This window comes from Notechis scutatus, chromosome 2 (genome assembly GCF_049901735.1).
Source record: "Notechis scutatus isolate UNSWTSFEM ecotype Mainland chromosome 2, rNotScu1.2, whole genome shotgun sequence".
Lineage (NCBI taxonomy): Eukaryota > Metazoa > Chordata > Lepidosauria > Squamata > Elapidae > Notechis > Notechis scutatus.
Window position 1 is genome coordinate 228,790,433 of NC_142010.1, and position 26,032 is coordinate 228,816,464.

At 36.7% G+C, this 26,032-nt stretch overlaps 1 protein-coding gene across 5 annotated transcripts in view; it reads left to right on the forward strand.

Annotated features, from left to right (window-relative positions):
• Positions 1–6,432: 6,432 nt before the first annotated feature.
• MEF2C (myocyte enhancer factor 2C) overlaps positions 6,433–26,032 on the forward strand; it is a 199,734-nt gene continuing 180,134 nt past the window's right edge. For all 5 annotated transcript variants that reach the window (XM_087958202.1, XM_026672222.2, XM_026672275.2 and 2 more), the window contains exons 1-2: positions 6,433–6,632; positions 21,325–21,414. The gene's annotated coding sequence lies outside the window, so the exon portion shown is untranslated. The remainder of the gene's footprint in view (positions 6,633–21,324; positions 21,415–26,032) is intronic.

Genomic DNA, 26,032 nt, shown 5'->3' on the forward strand with positions numbered 1-26,032 from the left:
ATGGCTTATCTTGACTGATTTCAAATAGTCTTGTTTTTCCTCGAGAAGAGACATTTGAAAATTGGCCAGAGATGTCTAAGCTAAACTTGCAGACCTGAATATTCACATACTAAGGCCATTCACTTTCTTTGCAAAAACCACAAAATTGCCTTAAGAAAATCAATTTGTTTCATAATTAGAAAACAAATCACATTTAGCCTACAAAGAGTACAAAGCAGAAGTGGTATTCAGCAGGTTCTAACCATTTCTGGAGAACCGGCAGCGGAAATTTTGAGTAGTTTGGAAAACCGGCAAATACCCCCTTTGACTGGAGATTTTACAGCATCCTTCCCCTGCCACGCCCACCAAGCCATGCCCACAGAACTGGTAGTAAAAAATTGAAACCCACCACTAGTATAAAGTATTACCTAACAACTCAATGTTTTTGCCAAATCAGAGCTGGCTTACTACTGTATATCTACATTTCTTACATCATTATTCTTTGTTGAAATTAATCAATCTTGATATTGTTATAAATATGGGGGGGAGAAAAAACATATACATTTTAAGTAGAAAAAACATATACATTTGTTTGTACATTCAACATATTTAATCATGCCCCCTCAAAAGAAACAGAAACAAAAACCTTCTGTATAAATGAAGACTTTCCTATTTAAGATTGTTGTTCATTGAATATATGTTTTGTGTGATGTCTTTCTGTTAGCTACTTATCTGTTTGTCTTTATTGTATTCTGTCTCTTTTTACTGTATACTCTTTTCTCCTTTGGATGTTACTATATTGAATATCTATGGTCCTGTGTAAGAGCATAACAGCAATTACACTGCCTAAATTTTCTTAGGAAGTATAATAAATATATTACCATAACAAACAGAACCACATCACATTACAGCCTAGAGTTTTTTGGATGGAGGGCTCTTCAGAATCCTTCTTCAAAATAGTCCATTCCATTCTCTACTACAAAAGTCACTCGGCCACTGAGAATACTTCATATTCACCAAGTTCTTTGGTTAAATTGTTTGATTTACATTTGCTACTTTCACGGGCATCTAATTTTGCTGATATTTTTATTTCAGTGCATAGATTTTATATACACATTGTCTACATAAGGACAATGTGTATATAAAATCTATTTCAAAGAATAGGTTTACAGTTTCAAAGAATAGGTTTACAGTTACTGCAAGATTGTAACAACTGGCAGGCTTTTTGTAAATGTGTGAATTTTTTGAAGCCGGACTGACTCAGAATTTTTTAACCGGAAGAAAAAAAGTAAGACCTGAAAACTAAGAAACCAAACTGTAGCTAATCCAAAGAATTTGAAAAATATTGTCCCTTATTCTACCAGTAGTCTAGCTATTGAAAAGTTTGTACTTACTCCTTTTTCTTTCCTTATCCTCAATTTAGACAGGGATAAGAGCAATGATGGAAGTGCAATGCACTGAAAGGAAAAATGGAAGATTATTTTCCCCTTGCTCTTCTCCATTGTTCTTTTACACTGTTTAAAATAATGAAAAGGCAGAAAGAGATACAGACATAGTTTTGCAAAGGTCATCTGCAATAGCCTCTAGGAAATTCTACATCTTCACATTCCTCTATCAACTATCATGCTGCTTGACACAAACATTAGGCAATGAAAAAATTGAGTAAAGTTTATCATCTTAGCAGGAAAACAATTTGCAGGACTCTGGAAACTATCTCTTTTAAAAATGTTTATATTTACATTGTGTTCTCATTTCTTGACATAGGTACCAGATAGACACATGTAATGGGTTGTGTTTAAGTGGATAATAGCTCATACTTTTCTGTTGAGTAAACAGTAGTTGTGTACTGGTGGTGACACATATTTTTTACCAACCCCATTTTAAACAAAGCAAGCATTTGAGGTGCATAGCATGTATATCCTAAAATGTCCTCCCTCATTAGTATATGTATCTGCACATTAGACCACTACAAATATCTCACATAAGCTCTCTGATTATTTGAAACCCTAAAAGATCCAGTAGTATATCAAGTAAATGTTGACAAGATCCTTCAGTTAGAATTCTTAAATAAAACTTTTGAGAATTGTAAAACAGAAAGAGGAAGAGACTAGAGAATGCAGGAAAATATGAAGCAGGCATGTGGTAAAGCAGCATTTTTACTGAAGTAAGAGAAGTTTAATATAGAATGTCTGCAATACCATTCTGGCTTATTGAGCAGAGAATCTGTGAGATCATTCATGCCATCTGCACTCAGCAGGGATGGGTTGCTGAGAAAAGTTAGCAAATAAAAACAATAAAGAAAGTAAATGAAAATAATATGCAGAGCGATAAAAATAGGGAAACCAGAACTCTAAACCAGTTGGATTTCAGTTACCTCCACTGGATCCTTCTATAGAGAAATATGTCCTTGTAATGGTTATATAAAATGAAATGTGAATGTGAATGTGAATCCTAGCACAGGTTGAGAAAATGCTATTTACCTAACCAAGGCTGTAATTCATGAGTATTTAAGTTATTGTCAGTGGGATTCATTGCAAAATGAGTGTAATTTTCAGTAAATGTTTCATATTCAAATATGACAGATTGATAATTGTCAGTTCACCTGAAACTCTTAAGAAATAGTTCAACATCTTGCATATGGTATTGCAAGACCTCATATTGTTAAATATTACTTTTTTCCTCCCTTATGATAGTTAAAATATGTCACTGGATGTTGTTACTGCAATAACTAGGATATTTTACTGTTAATAGTTAAAATGTATCATCTATTTTTTCATTTCCTGACTATAATCATGACGACTATATTAAGAATATAAAATAATGTCACAAAAGAATATTATTCTTAATTTTTAAAACTTGCAATTGATTCAAAGACATAAAACAGTTTTCTCTCTTTATTTTCTTACTAAATAATGAGTTTTAGGCAGATTTCCCAGTCTTCTTTTTCTCCTTGCAAATGCAGAGAATTCAACACAAGAGAGCACTGCACAATTCCTGCTGATAATGTTCAGAATGGTATCTGTAGCCGACAAGTCTTTGTGGGTAGCCATGTTGATTCATTTCATCCAGGATTTCAGCTCAGTTAGAGGCCAAATGTGTTCCTCAGTACCTGTGAAAGCTTCCCTGTTTTGACCCCCCCTCAAAAAAGGACAACACTTGAGTGATATGTATTCAGGGGTGGGATTCTACCAGTTCTGTCCAGCTCTGTAGAACCGGTTCTATGTCTGCTGCTGGTTTGGCCCACCTACCCGCTCGGGCTCTTACCTGACCTATATTTCCTGCTTTTTCAACCTCAGCTGCTTTGCGCAGCACAGCTGTGGTTGAAAAAGCAGGAAAAAAGTGCATTTTCAACTGCTGCGTACCCGCGCATAGCGCTGCTCAGCTGTCCAGGCAGCAAGCTGACGACAATTCACATGCACGAGCAGCAAATCATAAATCACCAAACCGGTAGTTACACCGGTCGGATCCCACCACCGTATGTATATACTAAATACTCCATATTTACAAAGAGTAAAAAGGGTTCCCTTTTAAAAAGTATCCTTAAACTATTGGACAGCACTGGATAACAATGAACTTCTGACACACAAATACATGGTTCTCCCATAGCCATTAGCTTATAGCCTGTTGACACAGAGGTTCATAAGTTGGTCGACTGATATTTGCTTTCCAAAGTCACTAATAAATATTTAGAAAAACCAAGATCACTGGTAAAAAAAACAACACTGGCAATTGCTTAATTTTCATTATTTAAACTTGTAAGGCTGAGGTTGTGGTGGAATGGCCTTGAGAGACAGGATGAAGAGCTGTTGAGAAGGCTGTGGGAAGATAGAACAAATCTGAATACAGGGCAGAACTACATAAATGTTTCAGACAGGCCCTGCTAGTTCACACAAAGAAAAAGGGAAGAAACAAAGAGACACATTCAGATGTGCAAAACTTATAGAAGTTATAGTAACAGTCATTGGTCTATATGACTTTGATTTCATAGTCTGCTCTATCTCGAACAGATAACATCTAACGTCTAAGTAATTTCCTAAGAATTTACATTAATAACTGAAGACTACATATATATGCATACTTGCAGTTTATCCATTTTTCTGATGTTTCTTCTTTTTTCCTTTATATCTTTATTTATTTATTTAATATATAAAATACAAAGAAAAATAGAAATAGGAAATTAAGGGAAGGAAAAGGAGTGGGGAAAAGAAGGTGAGAGGTACAAGGGAAAAAAGAAAAGCCGTTGGCTTCTGATGTTTAAATTTTAATTTCAAACATAGTGTAGGCAATCCTGTCTTCTCTTTCCTTTCAATGATTTCATGTTACTGGGATAATACTACAAATAAAAAGTACTCTTCCCCCCCCCCCCCAACCTTCCTAATGGTCCATTTTATTTAGCTAGTGGAAAGGAGGCAGAATCAAATGTACAAGAATGAAAACCCTGCTCTAAGTACTAATAAAACAAAGAACAATGATTAGTACTTTCCAGTACTAATGGAGCCTCAAAGTTTTGAATTCCTATTCATTAGGACTTTAGAAGGGTGGTTGTATTTATAGGGGGAAAAGGAATGATGGAAGGTTTGAACCCAAAACACATTATTTTTTAAAAAAATATGATGCAAACATAAGGGCTTTGTTACAGCGCACGCAACAATCAGGAACCTGTTTCCCCTTAGCAAGCTTCTAAAAAGTTTCTCCCATATAATTATTAAATGAAAACACTCACTTACCCAGTACTCAGCCTTTAAATCTCGAATAAGAGACATTCACTCAGGGAAAGGTACTTACCATGTTTCTATGGATACCAAATGATGCCAATCAGGTCCCTGTTTTCATTTCAAAGTGGTACCCTGCAGAGAAATAGAGTTTGGTGAGTAGCTGTTTATATGTAGTAAATAAATAGGAAGCTTGTTTATTTGACAAAAAGCCTGTGACCCAGACACTTTTTTTGTTAACAGCCTTCATTCTTTCTCTCCCATACCTCTTTAACACAATACAATTGGGCTGTGACATGAACCACTTTGTGCAATTCCCTGCCAAATCCAGGCTGAACAGGACTCGCTTATTGAAGAAGCAACTCAGTTGGCTGGCACTTTACCCCTGACATGACCTTTCAGAGATTGTGACAAGATATTCAGAAAAAAAAGAGATAACAGTTTCCTTTCCGGTGTTAAGTTCTCATAAGATTGGGGGAGGGTCTCAAAGAGGAGAAGGGTAGGGATGTATTCAGCAGGATGTATTCAGCAGGTCCTGACCAGTTCTGGAGAACCGGTAGTGGAAATTTTGAGTAGTTCAGAGAACCGTCAAATTCCACCTCTGGCTGGCCCCGTCCACATCTATTCTCTGCCTCCCATCTATTTTCTGCCTCCCAAGTCCCAGCTGATCGGCTGGGTCTTCTTTGGTTGCCTGTACAGGAGAACGGAGCTGGAAAGCAGGTTAGTGGGGTGTGGAAGGAATGGAGATTTACAGTATCCTTCCCCTGCCACACCTACCAAGCCATGCCACCAAGCCACGCCCACCAAGCTACGCCCACCAAGCCATGTCCACAGAACCGGCAGTAAAAAAATTTGAATCCCACCACTGGTAGGGAAAATAAATAACAATATCAAACGGGGGAGATAGAATTCAGAAGATTCATATAATTCAAAGTGAGTTTTGAAGGAATAAATGCTTCCTTGTAAATTAGCCAATATGATAATGGTCTAGTTCTCAGATTTTTTTAAAATGCTTCATGGCATAAATGCCTAGTTTTGGCATGCAACCTTTCCATAGACATATTTGGTCATTCGGAAAACACTATGACTAAATTCTCTTTGAGAAGTGTTAAGTTTATAATGTCTCTTTGAATTAAGCTGACAAGAATATAAAGGAAAACCATCCACTTTTGTACTTAAGTAGTTTAAAATAAAAGATATCAACACATTTTCTATTTTTAAAAGTGTAGTTATTTTATTAAACAAATTAATATGGCTACCCAGCTCACACATGGTGACTCCAGGCAGCTTACAACATTAAAAATCCACAGTATAAAACCCCTGAACCCAACCCACCCCCATTTCCCACAGGGCAACAAACACAATCAAACCAGCCACTTGATCAGCTCCATATAAATCTGGGGTTCCCAGGCCTGATGATAGTTGTATTCTAGCTGCAGTTAAAAATACAAACTATGGCCTTGTTTTAAGGCTTGGAAATGAGATATTTACACTAATGTAAATAAGAACTTTTTTATTTTATATCTGCCAAAGGAGTGGTTTTGGGGTACTGCTATTGATTTGATATTTCCCAACTGAATGTACAGCATGCTTTGTGGACAGAGTAATTCTGTGTTCTTTTGCCAGAATTCACAAAGGTCTGGTTGACAGCGATACCTTTTACAGCTAAATTTACTCCAGAGTGACAAGAGCAGGTGGGCCTAAGCCTGCCAGACACTTGTGCATGGAAATCACGCATCTTACAGGTCAACAGCAAGGGGGAAAAAGCTCCTGCCTTTGGTGCAGAGGGTGAGTGAGGCAAACAGGACCCAACCTGGGGGGTTTCTCTTCAAAGCCAGCTGGTCTGGCTTTATTCTACAGGAATTTTTTACCTGTCAGTTTAATCAACAAAGCCCTCAGCAGGTGCTGACGGAGACATCTTCCTGGAGAAGAAGGGCACTGGTGAGTTTTCATAATTTCTTTTTACTAGATAAATTGATAATATTAATGCCTATTTGCCGTCAGCCTGACAATTCCCTTATAAAACCATGCCTGTAACCAGAAATGGGTGAGTTTCTACAAATGTTATGTTCCAATGGAGAGGGTTGAGAAATGTGCTGTTTTCCAATAATTACTCTTGACAAGGCAAACTTGCCCAGGGAAATTCAGTGCCTGTTACTTTTTTGATGAGTAAGATCAACTTTAAAGATCAAATGGGCCAGTGAAGACAAAATGGCTGAGGACATTTATACACACTCATGCAGAATAATTCAGTTGGGGAAAAAAGGAAAGAAAAATGCATCCCTCACCTCTGAACAATACATGGCTTTTAATTTTGAAATGAATAGTGAAAGAGATAAATTACATTTCATCAGCCATGTTTTATACCTACATTAAATTTGTCTAACCTGTAAAATGCTATAGAAATTATCTTTTGAATACAGCCCCTGGAGTTAACTTACCTTAAAGAGAATATGAAAGGCAGTCAGGTACAAATTTCGCTGATTTTTACTAGAGGCAGAAGCTGGATTATGGGGAGAAAAGTGGGAATATAATAGTACTTTCATATTAGTTGCAAAGAGAATTCAATGTGCACAACTGTTTATGTCTTAACACCACCAAGCAGTTTGCAAAGGATAACATTTTAAAAGGCAATCTTATTTTAATTACAGCAAAGACGTGGGAAAAAAGATCAAATGCTAAGACATATTTGGGGAGGAGCAGAATTTTTTTTATGAGGAATGTCTATTTTCACAAGCTTGTGCTTTTAACTATGCTTCAGAGCAGTTCTTACAAACTGTCAAACAAATGGAAAGCATTTCTGTAAACAAGTAATCAAGTTTTGATTTTTTTTTAGTCCAAGACTAATATTATATACAAAATGAACATATGAAATTGCTTTTCACAACCAGATTCCATACTGACATACTGTCTGGCACACAAGTTTAAAGAGCACAGAACAACAGATAGATAAATTATGACATTAATTTGGCACATTAAATTATTCACTTAAGAAATTCAGAATTATTGTTCATGTATCAGACAACTCTTTAAAGAAGTATTGTTCAACTATTTTAAAGGCATTTCATACAGAATATATTTCCATGTTTTCCTATGCAAGATATTGCTTTCAAAAGACAAGGACAACTCTTAACTTCTCAGATTTAATTCACTTTTGGAAGCCAATCCAATGGATTTCCATGGTTCCTATTTCATGCAAAAAAAATGGGTATCTTTCTTGCCATCCTTCTGACTTCTTTTTCTCATTTAAGTGAAACATAGAGAACAGCTGATTTGTCTTGATATCTGTTAAAACCATGCAGCTGCTCCAGAAGAATGCCAAGGACATTTGTAATAATATTTTAAAATTTGTGAAGTATAACGGTTGCTAATTTTAAACAATGGTACAAATTATGTTGGAGAAAAGGATAATGTAATTTATAAAGTTGGACATTCCAAGAAACTAAAGCTTTATGGGTTTATTGCAATTGCTTACATATTTCTTTCAGAATAAAAGCCAACGAACATATTGCGGACGACTGCAATGCTCTGTAAAACTCCTTAATGTACCATGTTCGTTACTAAACTGGGATAAATATATTGCCTGGAAAAAAATCCCCTATTCTGAAAAACATTTCTGTAAAGTTGTAAAGAAAGTAAAAGATGGATTAAGAGAAAAGAAATCCAGATACCATCAAACAATTTTATAATATGGTCACTAAGATATTAAGCTTTAAGTAGTTTTTTCAAAAAGTTTTAGTTTTTATGGAATATAAGAACCCAAACAGCTGCTAATATGATGCATCTTTATTAAATCTTGATAGAAATTTTCTCTTCTCTTACCAAAACAAATATTTTGTTACTCCTGAAAAACCAAATACCTTTTACGTAATAAATAAGCAAGACCATCAAAAACATACTACCAGATTTTTTTTACTTTTAATATTAAACCTAATTGTTAACTTTACACATTACTATATTACATAAAACTCTAAGAATATGACAACAAAATATTAGCAGATTAATTTAAAAAAACATATTCTAGATAAACACATCTAAATTTTAAAATATCAATACTTAAATTCATCTTAATTAATAAGATAATATTAGCATTATACTATGGCCTTTTAAGTCCTTCCTTAAATAACATGTTTAGCAGAAAATGGAACTTAAATTTTATCTGAATGCATGTGGAATTGTAGAACCTTAATAATGGCAAATTTTCTCAGAGGACATATTCAGGTCCCATTCCATAAGGCAATATAGTCTGCAGTTAAAACTCTGGCAGTAAGCATATTTATTTCTTTGTAACACACTGCTCATTATCCTACAGTGAGTAAATACAAGACGTTACAGAATAGGAATTCTTTGGGGCAAAGATATCTTGTGCCTGTCCTATTAATCTCAATGGAATATTCATTCGGCTATTTCTTAAAGCAGACCAATTTAAATATTAAAAAAATACACATGATAACTTTTTTATATATAAAAATAGTTCTTTGAGCTTTCCAGATATGACTGTAGAATTTTTATCATCCGTTTCTATAGTTTTAAGATACATGATGAATGGTAATTTAGTTGAGTTTTCTACTACATGTTTTTCTTTAACCCTAAATGGTAACAATTGTCCAGGGTTGGGTATTCTAGAGAGCATGTACATATGGCCCTTAACTGCATTTGAAATTGACTGGATATACACATATGCAATTCTTTGTTCTAAATATAGTAAGGCAAGAAGATGTCATATGATTTTGAAACAATGAATTCTTCCTTTCCTTCCTTTTTCCTATTCTGTGCAAAAAGCAGAATAGCTTTACTTAATTAAATGAAGTTACACTTTCTAAAATTGCTAAGAGAATTTCTCTCTCTTGCTTAATTCTGTTTTCTGCAACAAATTATTTTCAAAATCTCATTTATATACAAAAAGGATCAGACTTTAGAGAAAAATTATAAATAAATATGCAATACATCTGTAACTTTGCTGCTCTTGCTCATTTAGTTTACAACAATAAAAGTAACAGTCTATGCAGAAAGAATCCACAATTGTTCATATTTTAGAAGATTATTTGAAGAGACTGTCTAGGGAATTAATCACTCCATAAAGAATTATTAAAATGGTTTACACTTGAACCAATATTTTTCCTTCTTGCTTTCCTTTTCTTAACTTTCCTTTTCTTGTACTCTTTTAAAAAGAGTACAAATTCCCTGTATGCTCCAGAATCAGTTCCATACAAGTTTTTAAAATGAAGAAAATGGCAGTTTTCCTGCATCATGTGTCATTTAAAACAGCTAATCATTGGGGGGGGGGAGGAATCCATATTATGAGAATATTTTTATTATGTCAATGATTAGCTCTACAAAATGTACAAGTTTAACTCTCTCATCCTCAATCAATCACATAATTTTAATAATAACCATGGGGCATAGTTTTATTTTATTCTAAGCATGGTAACGGATTATGTATACTTTTTGAATTTCAGCCATGGACATTTTTTTATGATTCTGCAGCACAGGAAACTTTGAAAATGTCCCAAGTCATCTGAAAATATACAAACATTTGTCCAGATAAAATAATGAAGCTTAAAACAACTACAAACTAAACTATTCTGTAGCATATCACTAACATTATCTTAACCATTCTTCTGGAACTATTTTCCCTAATGAATAGAGCTTAGGAGAAAAATACACAGGACTCAAACTGATGCCCTCTGTCTCTTGCTTACCCAAAAGAAGTAAAGGGAGAAGTAAAGATAGTGGGAAATGCAGAAAGCAAAATAAAAGTGATGGAGAATGTCAGACAAGGAGAGGGAAACCACATCTCACTGGAGTCAACACCTCCTATTTATTTCAATCCTGTGCCTGTGAATCACATTCACAGCATTTTCTGAGTTTATTTAATGATTAAACCAATTATTTACATAAGGAACCATATGTACATGCTGTGGTTATTTCTATTTATGAAAAGGCAATATTTATTTGGGATACAAGGGCTCCAATCCTGAATACTCCAGTCTGGGAATAAGTACCATTCAGTACAATGGAAATTACTTCTGAGTAATTCTGAGATGCATAGAGCTACAGTGAAATTGCTATTTTTATCTATTATATTTCTAATATAATTATTGGTTGTTAATTTGCTTGACTCCTCATAGTCCTGAAAAACAACTGACAGTTGTACAACTTGTGAAGAATGCAGGTTTCGGTTTATTTGTATTCAAGCAAGCAAGACATTACAGAGCAAATCTTATTGAGAAGTAAATCCCATTAAATTACCTCCTGAATGATACAAGATTGTACTATCCACTGATCCACTCACAAGTAATATCAAAGTTGAACCCCAGTCCTGATGATTACATGAAAAATAATACAAATAATAATAATTAAAAATACTGCATGACTAACCAAATGCAGTTAAAGTCTAAGCTAATGAAATTGTATATTAAAATACAATTCTGATATGTGGCCTTTATGTTGTGGATGGTATGGTGGGGTGCTTTTCTCTTTGTATTTTTTTAATGCTTTCTAATTTACCATGTCACATATTTAAATTTAGGCATTAAAATGCTGTCGTGGGAAATACAAGGTTAAAGGAAGGCATTATGTCTGGGTTCCTTACTGGCTTAGCATTTGGAATCACAGTAGCACAGCTGAAGTATGATTCTATTCCTGGCAAGTCAGCAAATGCAGGCTTGTTTTACCCTGCTTGACAGAAAAGTCCCCAATTCCCTCCCACCCTTTTATATATGAGCTAGCACACATTTTCCTGCTGCCTCTACAATTTTTCTGCCCATAGAATACTGAAAGTCCTTTTCCTACATAACTGGTAGGAATTTTGGGCATTTACATTCTAATGTATCACAACTGTTTGAACATGTAGCTTAACCTGTTGCATTGCTGCAATTTTCTTCCAGTATCTATCTACAGTTGGTTCTCCTTCTTCCGGGCCCTGCACTGTTACTGAAGGTCTCCAATGAGTGACTTATTTCGATACTGAAAGTTTTATTGCTTGCAAAACTAGGGAACAGTACCAACATTTGGTTTTGCAATTTATACTGCTTTAAAAGACAGCTGTCTGCTTGGTTGGATTAATCAGTGGGTTTAGCAAGCCCTTGAACAGGGCTGTGTACTAGCCATAGCAGCACTCTGCCATAAAACAGCACCTCATGAAAAAGGTAGGCTGGACTTATACATGCTGTCTCTATGCCAGACTCCTTTCAAATTCCACTCATTTGAATGTGACAGCTGTGTACTTAATCATATGACGAGAGCCATCTCGTGCCCTCAGTTTAATATTGAAAGACTGCCAAGAATGAAAAGAAAAATGTAGAGTATACAATATGGGACTCAGAACTAAAGTACAGGTAGTCCTGTATTTACGAACTCAATTGAGCCCAAAATTTCTATTGTTAACAAGACAGTTGTTAAGTGAATTTTTGCCTCCTTTTACGATCTTTTTGCCATTGTTAAGTGAATCTCTGCAGCTGTTAAGAATGACATGGTTGTTAAGTGAATCTGGCTTCCCCATTGATTTTGTTTGGCAGAAGGTTGCAAAAGGTGATCATATGACCCCAGAACATTGCAACTATCATAAATAGGAATTAGTTACCAAGTATCTGAACTTTGATCATGTGACCATGGGGATACTGCAGCAAGTCATAAGTGTGAAAAGAGTCATAAGTCACTTTTTTCACTGCAGTTGTAACTTTGACCAGTCACTAAATGAACTGTTGTAAGCCAAAGACGACATGTCGACTTTTTCTATACATGCTGTCTTATTTCCCAGATTGATTTATTATTTCATTTTTAAAAATTTATATCACCACCTCATATGAAACAAAACATGGAGTGCTTATGACAACATTACAAATAAATAATAATAATAAAAACAATAAATACTGAAATTTGACACCTCCACCCTTACCCAATGCAAGCAACAAAACCATCTCAACCTTGGGATAAGAGATGGCCTTTTGGAAGGTTAAGGGGCTGGAGGCCTGCTGGATCTTGGGGAAAAGGGTGTCCCATAGGACAGCTGCTGCTGACAGGAAAAGTACACTTCCTCGGTCCCACTGGATGGTAATATTTAAAGGAAGGGACCTGGAACCTGCCACCATATTTGGCTTAGTGCAATGGGCAGATACTCTCATCAAGGAGGTTCCACAAGTAATCTGGTTCCATGCCATGTGGGGCTTTAAATGTGATAACCAGCATCTTGAATTTCACCTGGGAAGAGATTAGGAGCTTCTTGATGTGTTGAATTTATATACTGCCACAATTTCAAAATAGTCAGCTTTTGATACCATGAACCACAGTATCTTACTAGACCACCTATAGATAAATTGGGATTAGGACTTGGTTTGCTCTTTCCTTAATGGACAGTTACAGTCTGTTTGATGGCGGGGGTTAGAGGTTGGCCTAAAGCAACTGGGACACTACAGGAGTTGGTCCTTTCTCCCTTGCACTTTAACATTTAAATCACTGGAGATCAACTGACAGAATAGGGTGGTATCATCAATGTATACATCATATCCAATCACACACTGAGCAATACAGGAGATTCTGTTAATGATCCATTCTGGGGCTTGGAAATTATAAGGGCCTGGATGGGAGAAAAATGAAGTTGAACTTAAGCAAGACAGTTGCTATTTGTATATCAGTGTTTTCCATCAACACCAGGTTTATCTCTGGACATGCAAGCACTACATTTTAAGAACCAAGTTCCTGATTTTGGATCCTTCTGAACTCCTAGCTCCTGCATGAACACCAAATGGAAGCAAGGGCTAGAAGGGCCCCTGCCCAGTCCAGGTGTGCCTGGTGAAGTATACACTTCATGTTCTCATCACTCAGATAATCTCGTATACACTTGTACTTATTATCTTGTAAACAATTGACAAATCAAATAAAAATAAATAAAATGTAGTTTAAATGTAGCCACCTTTGAAGTTTATGCAGATTATAACTAGTCCAAAATACAGAGACCCTTGTGTTTACTGACATCCAGCATAAGATTGATATTGTGGGCCCTGTACTGGTTATTGATTCAGATCTAGGTACAATTTAAGGTCCTGGCTTTAGTTTAACCTACAGTATAATGTACTGCATATAGGTTTGGTGCCTGCCTGAGTGTCTTCTCCAAACTGCTTCAGTGTCTTCTAGCAGAGTTAAGCAGAACCAGTGCCAAAATGTATTGCTGTTCAATGGCAACACTGATACTATGAAATGATCCCTTCTCAGAGATCTAGCTTACCCCCCTTGATGGCTTTCAAAAAGTTCTTAAAAATTGAGCTTTTCTGGAAAACATTTCAAGTGATGTTTCCCTACTGTAGTGTTTTTAAAAAATTCTATTTTTGTTATTTTTATTGTAAGAAGGCAGGCAGGCAGGCAGGTAGGCAGGTAGGCAGGTAGGCAGGTAGGTAGGTAGGTAGGTAGGAAGGAAGGAAGGAAGGAAGGAAGGAAGGAAGGAAGGAAGGAAGGAAGGAAGGAAGGAAGGAAGGAAGGAAGGAAGGAAGGAAGGAAGGAAGGTATTATGAGTAACCAGTGTAACTAATTATGTTTTAACATCTACTTTACATCTTCAAGGATTTAATCCTGGAAGAGGTTCAGATTGAACTTGCAAGCAGACCCTGTTGTCTGTAGAACAGGAAAGAGCAATCTTTCTTTCCTGGCATAGCACAGCACAGCACAGCTAGTGACATGTGAGGAATAACTCCTCCTTTCCAGTTCAACTTGGTCTTTTAAAGAAAAAGTGCAGCCATTTAGAAAATTCTTTCAATCTGACTGTTGCCTCCCATTGCCATTTTCTTATATACCATAGTGTGTCCCCCCCCTTCACTAAGAACAAAAACAAGACAGGAAGAAATCTTTGCTAGATCTTATATTTGTCTGCAGTGGCCTGAAAATATTTTCTAGTAGTCATTCTTGTAAGTTTATTCTTTATATAAGCTATTACAGTGGTGCTTTGTTCTCAGACAGGGTTCCTGGTTAGAGGATTTAGGGAGATGGGAATACATGGCAGCTCTCTCCTCCCAAAATAAGGAGTTTGAGCTACATAATTATTCCAGTAATTGGTAATAGCTGCACCAGAAGCCAAAGGATGTTATTGCGTCGTCTGATGACTTATATTTTACAGTTTTAGTTATCACAAAGGCTGGGCACTGATTATCAAGCATATTATGAGGCACTGCAATATTAAAGCTATTACCCTTTTAATGCCAAACTGTTGCAAGGTTATTATTCAGTAAAGCTCCAGTCTAATTTTCATTCTGGGTCCATTGCCTCTCTCCCTGCTCTACATTATGAGGATACATAATGTCTGAGAAAGTATGAACTGCATTTTCTTCTCATATATGTGCACGTTAAAGAGAAGTCTTTTCAGATCAGAGGCTAGCATTGATGGTTGCATACATATTTTTCACTAGGTCTACACATCATGGTTTAATTATGTTTTTTAGAATAAAAAAGAGTCTGTCAAGTTGGCAGAAAAATCTAAAACATAAATAATAGTTAACAGATCTGTCTATCTATCTATCTATCATCTATCTATCTATCTTTATATCTATCTTTATATCTATCTTAATGTAAGGGCAACCTGTTATATAACACTGTGATTTTAAAATATTAAAACAGGTGGTGCTTGGACAGAACATTTGACAGATCATTCTCCATTGTGTTTCAGAAGTGTGACCCATATTTCAGAAAACATAATATATGTATTATACAGAGCTGTGGTGGCACAGTGGTTAGAATGTAGTGTTGCAGGCTAATTCTGCCGACTGCCAGGAGTTTGATTCTGACTGGCTCAAGGTTGACTCAGCCTTCCAGCCTTCCAAGGTTGGTAAAATGAAGATTCTGATTGTTGGGGGCAATATGCAGACTCTGTAAACCACTTAGAGAGGGCTATAAAGCACTATAAAGTTGTATATACATCTAAGTGCTATTGCTAGGTTATGTACCTGTCAAGAGATAGTGTAGTGGTTAAGATGCTGGTCTAGAAACTGGAAGTTCTAGACCTCTCTTAGAAATTGAAGCTGATGCGGTGACTTTGGACCAATCATTTGCTTTCAGCCCAATTTATCTCACTGGGTTGTTGTTGTTGTTGTGTGTGTGTGTGTGTGGTGGGGAGGAGAGAGCCTTTTACATGCCATCTTGAGCTGGATAATGGCAGGATATAAATAAAAAGTAACAAGAACAGGTTCTCTCAAAATGAGCCTTTTAGACCTGAATACATTGAAGAAGAATAAGCCTTTGGCTATATTACTGACATTTACATTGTAGCAATATTTATTTATTTAGCTATTTGTTTATTTAATTTCTCTGTCACCCATCACACCACTGGAGATTATGCACAAAGATAGTTTGGAAATCGTTTTGCTTTCTTTCTTAACTACTGGAAAGAACATAAGGCCGCCAAATGTAGCTTTCTTCATTGGCTTCGTCCTTGCCATCGCCCTGAAAACACTGGTTCTCCTAACTGCGCATATAGACCTGCCACTACGTGGCAATCTGATGACATGCCAAGCAAGCTTTGTGAGCCTCGAGATACCTTTCTGCCTGCTTTATGAAAAAATCCCCAATTGTTTAGTTAGACCAGTAAGAGGTAAGAGCAGAAAAGAGGCTTAGGGAATTTGGGATTTGGGAATAGACTCCTGAAGAAGAATTATCTTCCAAGAACTCTTTTTAAAGAAGAGGGGAAGAGTGTTTAGATTTGCTCTCATGTAATAATTCAGATCTCGTTGAAAATCCACTTTCCAAGGGGAGAGGGGAAGGGAGAGAGAGAAAGAGAGAGAGATTCGATTTATGACATTTCCTTTGCTACAAACACAGGAACTGTATCTTCAGTGTACAGCATGGAAATACTTTAAAAAAAAACAAAAAAAAACAGGCCTTGTGTTTAAAGGCATGCCTGAAACATATGGACGATTAGGAAAGGGCACCAATAGCTGCCCCAAAGCCCCTGTCTAACTGAATGACTCCAATCCGACGGCCACGGCCAAACAGATAATCTGTAAATTCGTGCGCTGCTTTTATATCCCCCAAATCCTGCTTATTTCGTCTTGCCTAAGAGCTTCCCTTGCTCTGGGGAGCCGAAAGGCGAAAGATCCGACCTGACGCCTTGGGAAGTCTGAAAGAGAGAGAGAGAGAGAGCCGGCGGCGGCAGACTCAAAAGCTCGCATGGCTGGCTGAGATTTGAGCGAAGCTTTTTTTCCCTCTGGAGCGCCGCCATTCCAAAGTGCGCGACTTCGTTCGAAGCGGCGTGAACGATCCCCAACCCCCCCCCCCGCCCCGCTTCCCCAAATTCACCCTTTCAACCGAGCCTCTCCTGAGTGCAGTAAGGATCAAAAAAAGGGGCGGAGCAAATCGGGCCCGCCGCCTGCCGAGCGCGTGGCTTGGGTCACAGCGGAGAAAACTCGAAGCGGGCGGCTTGGGGGCTGACCTGGCCGACTGTCCGACTCAAGCAAAGCCGCCCTTTGACGCACGGCGGCGGCGGCATTTTTTTTGACGGCCCTTCTTGCGAGTGGCCCGAACACCGACGGGCCGACCCCTGTTTGGCTCGGGGAGGGCGGCGGGAGCGAGGTCGCTTTAAAAGCCGAGGGTCCTGCGTAGGGTCGCAGCCTTGTTCGGCTTCCCTTGAGTGCTTCGCTTTGTGGGCGGGTAGAGCGGCTAGTTCGGGAAGTGGGCTGTCATCCACAGGAAGCTTATGAGATCATGAAACACACCGGTCTTTAGGGAGTCCGGCGAGATTCTTTTTGAGTTAAGCCGGTGGACCGTGTCCAAATTCCAGAAGGTACAGAACTTTCTCGGCTCCCCTTTGATGATTGCTTTGAAGCAAAGCAGCACGCGGAACATCTCTTTCTCCCCACCCCCCCATCCCACCCCTCTCCTTCTTTGCGGTACCTGTCGATGTTCTGGTTTTAAATGGACAGCTTCTAAATCGGGATTACTGGGGAGGCGGGGTGGTGGGGGCGGTCAGGGAAATCGTATCTCATTACTGCAAACTGGTAAAGTGAAATGCGCAGGGTTACCATCGCCGTTTCCCTTGCTTCTTTTCTGGCAAGGTTCCTATCTTTTTTAACCTAGTACCCCCGTTAGAATGTCAGGAACGGAAGTTTTTTTTCGCCCCCCCCCCCCAAAAAAAAATCTTTCCATACTGGGAAAATATCTCGCCTCTCAAATTTCTGTCTGCTCTGCTATTATTAACATTTGCCTGGGAGTTTTCAGGGAGGGGGCGTAGCTCAGTGGCAGAGCGCGCAGGCGGATGTTCCCCGCTTCACAGCCCCTGGCGCTTCCTGGCAGCGCTGCGAAAAGTCTAGCCTCAAAGTGTCAATAGTGACGGGCTTAGATGGCCGGCAAGTTGACTTCATTGGAGGCAGTATGCTCTTCCTAATAAGATACGGGTGGTTGAGGGGTAGCGTGTCATTCCATTAACTCAATCTTCCCCTACCTGATGCCCACCAATTGGGACCGCAGCTCCCAGAATCCCAAACAGTCATGGTAGATGAGGAATTTTGGGAATCGCAGTCCTAATAAGCCCTTCTGCCTAGCATTAAGTTGGAGAAGCTGATCTATTTATAAATTGATCCAAGCAGGTGCACATAACATGCTTTTCCAGGAACAAGGGGTGTGCTTTTTCCTCAGTATCTGAAAGGCAAATTTATTTTCTGGGCCCTTTTGACAGACTCAGAACTTACCGTGTTTTATATATTTGATGTTTATGAGTGCTCACTTTCTTAAATACACAAAACTTTTTTTCTTACCCTTTCCACTTAGACAATCTAATCCTATTTATATTTACTCTGAGGAAATTCCATAATGTTCAATGAAAAAAAAATTGTAAGGAAAATGTGCACAGGATTGCAACAACCTTAAAAACTGTCCCTGATTCATTCTAAATAACAGCATCTCCCAACACAGCCACCCAATTATGAATTCCTGTAGATTTCCACACTTCAGAATTCTGCTTTTTCCCATTAAAGCACGGGGTCAAACTCAATTATGTCATATGACGTATTGTGATGGATCGTGACTTTTTTGCCTTTGTGGAGCTGGGGTGGGTGTTGCCTGTGCATGACGCATCTGGCCCGCAGACCGCCAGTTTGACAGGCCTGCTTTAAAACATACCCTTATTTATTTATTTATTTATTTATTTGCCTTAATTAAACAAACCTTGAAACTTGGTTAATGTGTGTCAAGAACAATGCCTATTAAAGAGAAAACTAAACTATCTTGGTCTGTCAAAATAAACTCAGAAAACTCTGCATAGCCAAACATTTGAGAGACTAATCATTCTATGAAAATGCCTGTACATATGTTGTGCCTGTAGAGCTGTATCAAATGTAGGAGGAATTTGTTAATTTGAAAGCCTTTAAAATGGTCTCACAGATGGAGGATGAAGATATCTGAAATAGCAAAATAAAAGTCAGAGTGCAAGGTAGGCATATTTACCGGTGTGTAAAACATGGGACATAGTAGAACTTATAAATCAATGCATGAATTTGAATTGTTAGAAACTTAGAAAAAGCATGAATAAAATCTATACATTACACATGTTGAGTTGTTCACGTTCTTTCAATTTCCCCCAGTTCCTTTACAAAGAGAATAACAGACTCACTATGCTGTTTGTATTAGACAGTTTATTTACAAATGTTTAGGTGTGCCATATGAAAACCAGTTAATATGAGAGGAAGTAATAGTCATTAAATAATATCAGTTTCTTAGTCATTATATATTGTAGTTATAAGATATGAACTACACAAAAGTTTTACAATAAAATCTTATTTTTTTGCTGATACTTAAACTGTTAAAAAGTGCTTCTTCCAGCCTTTAGACAGCAAGAAGTGATTTGGAACTGTTATTGGTTACCACTAGCTATTCATCAGAAATACTTCTCATTTTTTCAATATTAGGTACAGGCTATATAAATTTGCAAATGAGGGAGAGAATTATTCATTTAATGGAAAGATATTGAAAAGATGGCTTTAGCAATTATGGTACCTTACTACTATTACACTAGAGCCATATTAGTGCAGTGGTTAGAATGCACTATAGAATACAGACTCTGCTCATTGCCAAGAGTTTGATTGTGATCAGCATAAGATTGACTCAGCCTTCCATCCTTCTGAGGTTGGTAAAATGAGGACCCAGATTGTTGGGGACCATATGTTGACTCTATAAATTGCTTAGAGAGTGCTGTAAGGTACTATGAAGTGGTATATAAGTTTAAGTGCTTTTGCTATTGTTACTTTTATCATTAGCTGTCTACATTTTCAGTTGAGCCAATTCTATAGTCCTACAAGACACAGAATCTGCAGCAATAGACCCATGAAGCCCATGAAGAAATAGAATTCTAAACTGATCTAGTAGAGCGTATTGCAAAATGTACAGGTTTATGATCTAGCAAGGTATTAAAAAGTAACATCCTATATACAAGTACAGTAATGGACTTTGAAGAATTTGGATAAAAATAAGTATTGACACTTTTGAACTTGGAGGTTAGATAAGACTTCTGGGAATACCATTGACAGCCAAACAAACAACAAACGGGTCAATCCAGAGTTCTCACTGAAACCAGAAGGAGGGAGGGAAGGAGGAAGAAAGGAAGGAAAGAAGGAAGGAAATAAATAAATAACTAGGCTCGTTATTCTGCTTCAGACACATGCAAAGAGAAAGCTCTGATTTTGGGAAAGTTGGGAGGGAAAGAGAAGAGGAAGACCAGAAAGAAAGTTACTGTGACAATGGATGAACTACTGGAAAACCTGAAGGACCAGATAGATACAGATTGTCATGGATGACATTTATCTATGTGATTGCAAGAGTCGATACCAACCTGATGCCATGTAAATAATTAATCAATATATAGAAGTGAAGAGAGAAAGCATCACCTTTCATTTGCCTGTTGTTGTTTTTAACTCACTATTTTTTACAGAAATTCATCAATCTCACAGATCTCACAGTGGATCAGGATTAATTTTATATTAATATATTAGTATCTCCTGTTAAGACTGACCACACAGGATTTATTTTATCCTGATAATGCACAGAATATTGTGCAATGCACATTTCATTTCAGAATAGAATAGAATTCTTTATTGGCCAAGTGTGGTTGGACATACAAGGAATTTGTCTTGGTTGCAAATACACTCATTATACATATACATACATATTAGTACACAAGTAAAAATTTGGACAGATAATAATAATTGTAGTAAGATACTATGCTCACATAAAGCCATCTTTTCAACATTTTTCCATTAAATATACAATCTGCAATAGTGCCCTAATAATTTGAGTTTAATTTATTCAGCATGATGAATAAATCAGAAAATAAGCATATACATTTATTGAGAAAGCTAAAACTGTTAAAAATTATACCAAGTATCGAGTGTATTTTATATTTGCATTTATTTTAGTATGGTATTCTAGACCTGGTGTAAATTCACTATTATTATACTTCAGCATTTCAAAGACAGAATTCAGATGGAATTTACTAAAAAATAGTTGATCTTTAGTTGTTCCTAATACGTAGTTTCTAAGTGATAGCAGCTATTTGCCTAAAGCATAAAAGGAGTTATTTTCAAAGGTTTTCATACAAATTGCTTCACTAATAAGAGACCTGTATTTTAATAATCTCTTACTGTTGTGCTTTTAAACATTCAAGGTGCCGACTAAGAGTTGTAAACTGTGAAGTAACTACCATGGAACAGATTAAGCAAAGCAAATGACTTTCAAAATAAAGAGAGTGGACGTGGTAAGTGCTATATTCTTTTTTCATTTACATCATTCAATATTTCAAGAAAGCTCTGTTTATTAGTTCTTTGTCTACATTTTTTTAAGTTAAAGCGTAGGAAAAACCCTGCTGTAGTATGTACTAAAAGGTAGACTAATGACAAAGACTTTCTATAATCACAACTTATTGTACATTATACCATTTTAACTGTGCCATGCAATTTATATTCAGGTGTCACTTTTCAGCACCTAGCTTTGAAAATATATTTTACAATTAATTCATTTCCAAGAAATTACATACATTTTCTTTCTCCCCTGTGGACTGTGAAATATTTAAATTACCCTTCTGGAATCTATATCCTATTATAATGAGATTCTGGGAATTTGTATGTTATATGAAATTATAAAAGTAATATGGATTGAAATAATGTTCTGAATAAGTGTGAGAACAAATAAAGTATTATTGATCTTGAGGAGTAGATTAATCTCTAGCCTTGATTTTTTTTAGAATAGGTTACTCTGACACCTACCCCAATTAATTCTATGTGTGCAGGTGAGCGAGAGAGAGGGAGAAAGAGTGAGTTATAAAGCTCACTATAAAAGCTGTATCAAAAGCTTTGGATCATGCTTAAAAGCAGGCAGATATGAGAAGTGTTTCAGTAAACCACTTTTTAAAGTGGGATAAAATAAAATCAGTGTTTACGAACCTTGACAACTTTTAAGATGTGTGAACTTCAATTTCCAGAATTATCCAGCCAACACGGGAGTTGAGGTCCACATGTCTTAAAGTTGTGAAGGTTGAGCAACACTGAAGTAGAGTAAGAAGAGTAGTAGGGCAGGGCTGGGCCCTGGATAGAAAATGGAAACCACAGCACCCAGGGTTAGGATGCATAAACTGTGGGGTTATTTTCAACATAACCTTGGCTCTCTGTAATTTAAATGTCATTTTTACAGTGTAAATTGGCAGGCTCATTACTGTTAAAGAATTAAACATTTGACTATCATTCTAAAATGAGAAAGGACTTGGGTAATTACTGAAAGAGGATGTTAACTGAACTCATCATGAAATAATCATATTCGTAAGGGAAACAGACACTTGGCTACACCTCAGCCCTTCAGTGAGGTTATAGAAGGTTTGATTATTCCAATAATTACACCTCCTGTTGTGCTTTTTTTTTTAAAAGTCAGATGTAAGTTTCAGGTGGAAGGCTGGGAAACAGTGCAAAATTTCTGTTTCCTGTTGCCAGCAGGCCTGTGCCTAACAGGAACCTTTAATCTTACCTTTTGGAAAGAATCCAGAGGGGATTTGCTGCCAATTATTGGCTGTTTGTAACACATGTTTTAAAAATATGGTCTGGAGGTAACATTTCAATGTAAATTATACCGAATTCTAAATGACACAGGAAGATTCCACAGGTGTTATAAGAGCTATTTTTATGGGTTCACTAAAACGTTCTCTACTGAGTTTTGAGAATTAAAGAAACTATAGTATTTGGCTTCTACAGTTTGTCTATAAGGAATTGCAAGTTTTTTTCAAAAAAACAAAACAATCCAAAACAAAACAGTAGCACACCTTGCTCGTTGCCTTGAAGATCTTTTCTTTGACTGAAAAATATTGCTTTTAACTGCTGAGTATAGTCTTAATATAAAATCATGACTATTTAAAGAATCATTCTAATAATGAATACTAAGATGCACCTAGTTGACCTGATTTGGATCAGAAGCTAAGCAAATTGAGGATTTATTAGCATTTGAATGAGAAATGTTAGGAAATTCAAAGGCTGTAATCTAATATCAGTACAGGAAATTAAAAAAAATATATCCTGGATGAAGACTGTAGTAAACACTTCCAAACTTTTACCAAGAAATTTGTATTGGTGTATATGTGTGTGTGTGTATCACATATGATATATGAATCCATAGAATTTGCATTTATTTTGATGCCGTCATTTTCTTATTTGAGGCTATAAATCAAAGCCACGCTAACTTTTTCTCTGTCCTGAGAAGTTTGTTTTTAGTTTCACCATATATTTTTTTTGCAATTTTTGTACAAAGACAGACATTGGCTAGAATTTAGTATAGTATAGAATTTAGTATTGCTGTACAGTACTACTTTTAAACACCTCAATTTGAAATAATCCTAATTAGAAGTCTTTAAGAAGTTTTGGGGGGCATTTTGGAATTGTATAAATCTTCAGCAATCACATCCTCATTATATAAACAAGAATTGAGCCTTAAACAGTACAGCATATGAAAGCCAGCTCCTAAATTCTATTTATTTTAGCCCACCTTGTAGAGATCATGTATATCTACATAATCTCTACAAGGTCTACAATATATATGCTACATGATCTAACATTATATACTACTAAAATTGTGGCATCATGGAGTGGATTATGGAGATGATCTTGAAGAAGGAATGCAACACTCATTACATACTGTAAATAGAAACTTAGTCCTGGAAGGGAGGAAAGAATAAGAAGGAAATTCAAGATTTTCCTGCCTTGATTTTCTTTGGTGTGAGGTATATAACAGTGGTGGGTTTCAAATATTTTTGCCACTGGTTCGGTGGGCGTGGCTTGGTGGGCACACTTTGTGTGCGTGCACACACTTTGCGCGCACGCACACACCAAATGCACACTTTGCGCAGGCACAGAAGCCTTTGCGCAGGTGCAGAGGCATTCTACCTCACCTCCTGCACGATCCTGGTTGCTTCAGCAGCTGCCGTGCAGCACTATTTTGTGCTGCGCAAAGCAGCTGTGCTTCAAATTCTGCAGATAAAAGTGAGTCTGGGAGTCCGGGCAAGCGGGTGGGCCCAACACAGAGTGGCAGAGAACTGGTTCGGTTTCCGTTGCTCATCGCTCCTACCAGCTTGCCAGAACTGGGCGGAACCGGTCGAATACCACCACTGATATATACTCTAATCAGACTTTCAAAATTCTGTTATTATATCCTAGAACAATAAAGTTCCAGTAGTCCTTGTGGAGTCTGTTTTCTGACTTGGCCTATATCAAAAAAGGCTAATAGAGCACCAAAATAAGACCAATGTGGCTTATTTATTGAGAAGCACATTAATGCCATTTAAAGTAGACTCATGGATCATGTCTCTATTTTTCTGTTTTAATAAATTATTTCTCTGAAGGCATCCTTACTGCAAATGGATAGTTTGTGCTCTAGAAAAGGAAAAATATATTTCCTTCCTTTTCTGTAATTTCTGAACAATTTACTTCAAAAGAAATTTCTCTGTTTTGTTACAATATGCATTCTCTAGTAAAACCAGAGTCGTCTGTTTTAAGGTCTATTATCAGGTTGATGGGAGAAAATAATAGGTATAAACAACAAAGTTTAGGAGATTTTAAGATCTATGAATCAAAACTGAAGAGATTTAAGAGCATAGTTAAAAATGAAAACCAATACAAAAATAAGCTCCGCTAAAAACAGTGGAGCTTCATACTGATTGCAAATATCTAGGCATGCTCTATTAAATTTTCCATGGCTGAGGAAATGTGGTAAAGGCATGTTTATAAGCATGCATGCATTGATCAGCTCTTACAATATTCCACGTGTGAGGCATATATTAATTTTTCTATATGTATACAGTCATTTCAGATCAAATCTAGTTCATGTAAAACATAATACTTTTCAAAAGGCAATGTATCACATCTTATTGGGATTCATTGAGTGATATCTTTTTGATTGATGTAAATTACAGCACTTGTACAAATAGGAGTGCACAGCAATTATTCTTAGACCAGTCATTTGATCCTATGGTTTCAGATGCTACTAGATTTTTCCATTGTTTTAATCACTGTTTCACTGCTCCTAATGTGTAAATAAACTTAAAATACAAATTTTCAGTAAAAGCTTCTTGAAATGCCAATTAGTTATAGAAATAATGTTAGGATCTTTTTTGATGTGTTATATCTTTGCCAGCAGGAACTGTCTTCCGAGTGTGGAAATAATAGAATGGCAAGTTCACCCATAATAAATAAAATATGTAAATATCTTCTTAAATGTATTGTTCTGCTCTGATTTTGTTTTCTGAAGCATACTACTGTCAAAAGGACACAAAACTTTTTGCATTTAAATAATATAAATGATTCTGTACTTTTTCATCTCCGTCACTTCAATTCCGGAAGGTCACAGATCTGCCTGTATCCATTTTAATTTTTCAAAATGGAAAATAAAGGAAAGAATAAAAATACAAATAAATATATAAAGGAAAAACAAATGAACAATGTTTAAAACATATAAATATTTATATTGAAGCATACTTAGGATGTCACTTTTTTCTTTGGTACATTCAATTCAACCTTGATTCATGGTGACATATGGACAAATCCAAGTAGTTTTTATGGCAATATTTTTTGATTACCCCTAGCCTTGGGCTAAAAGAACGAGACAGACCCACAGTCACCCCTTGGTTTAATGCCTAAGGCAGGACTAGCTTTCCTGTCTTCTAACCACTTCAACAATCACACTCTTTTTAATAAGACAGAATAACTGAGGCATCACCCATTCCCCATTCCATCTGAATTGTAGATCAGTGCGCTGGATCTGAACACAAGACCCCCACCAAAGGTCTGCATAATGATTTAACAAAGCTCCTTGATAGTAGAAATGTCAAAAAGTCAAAATGA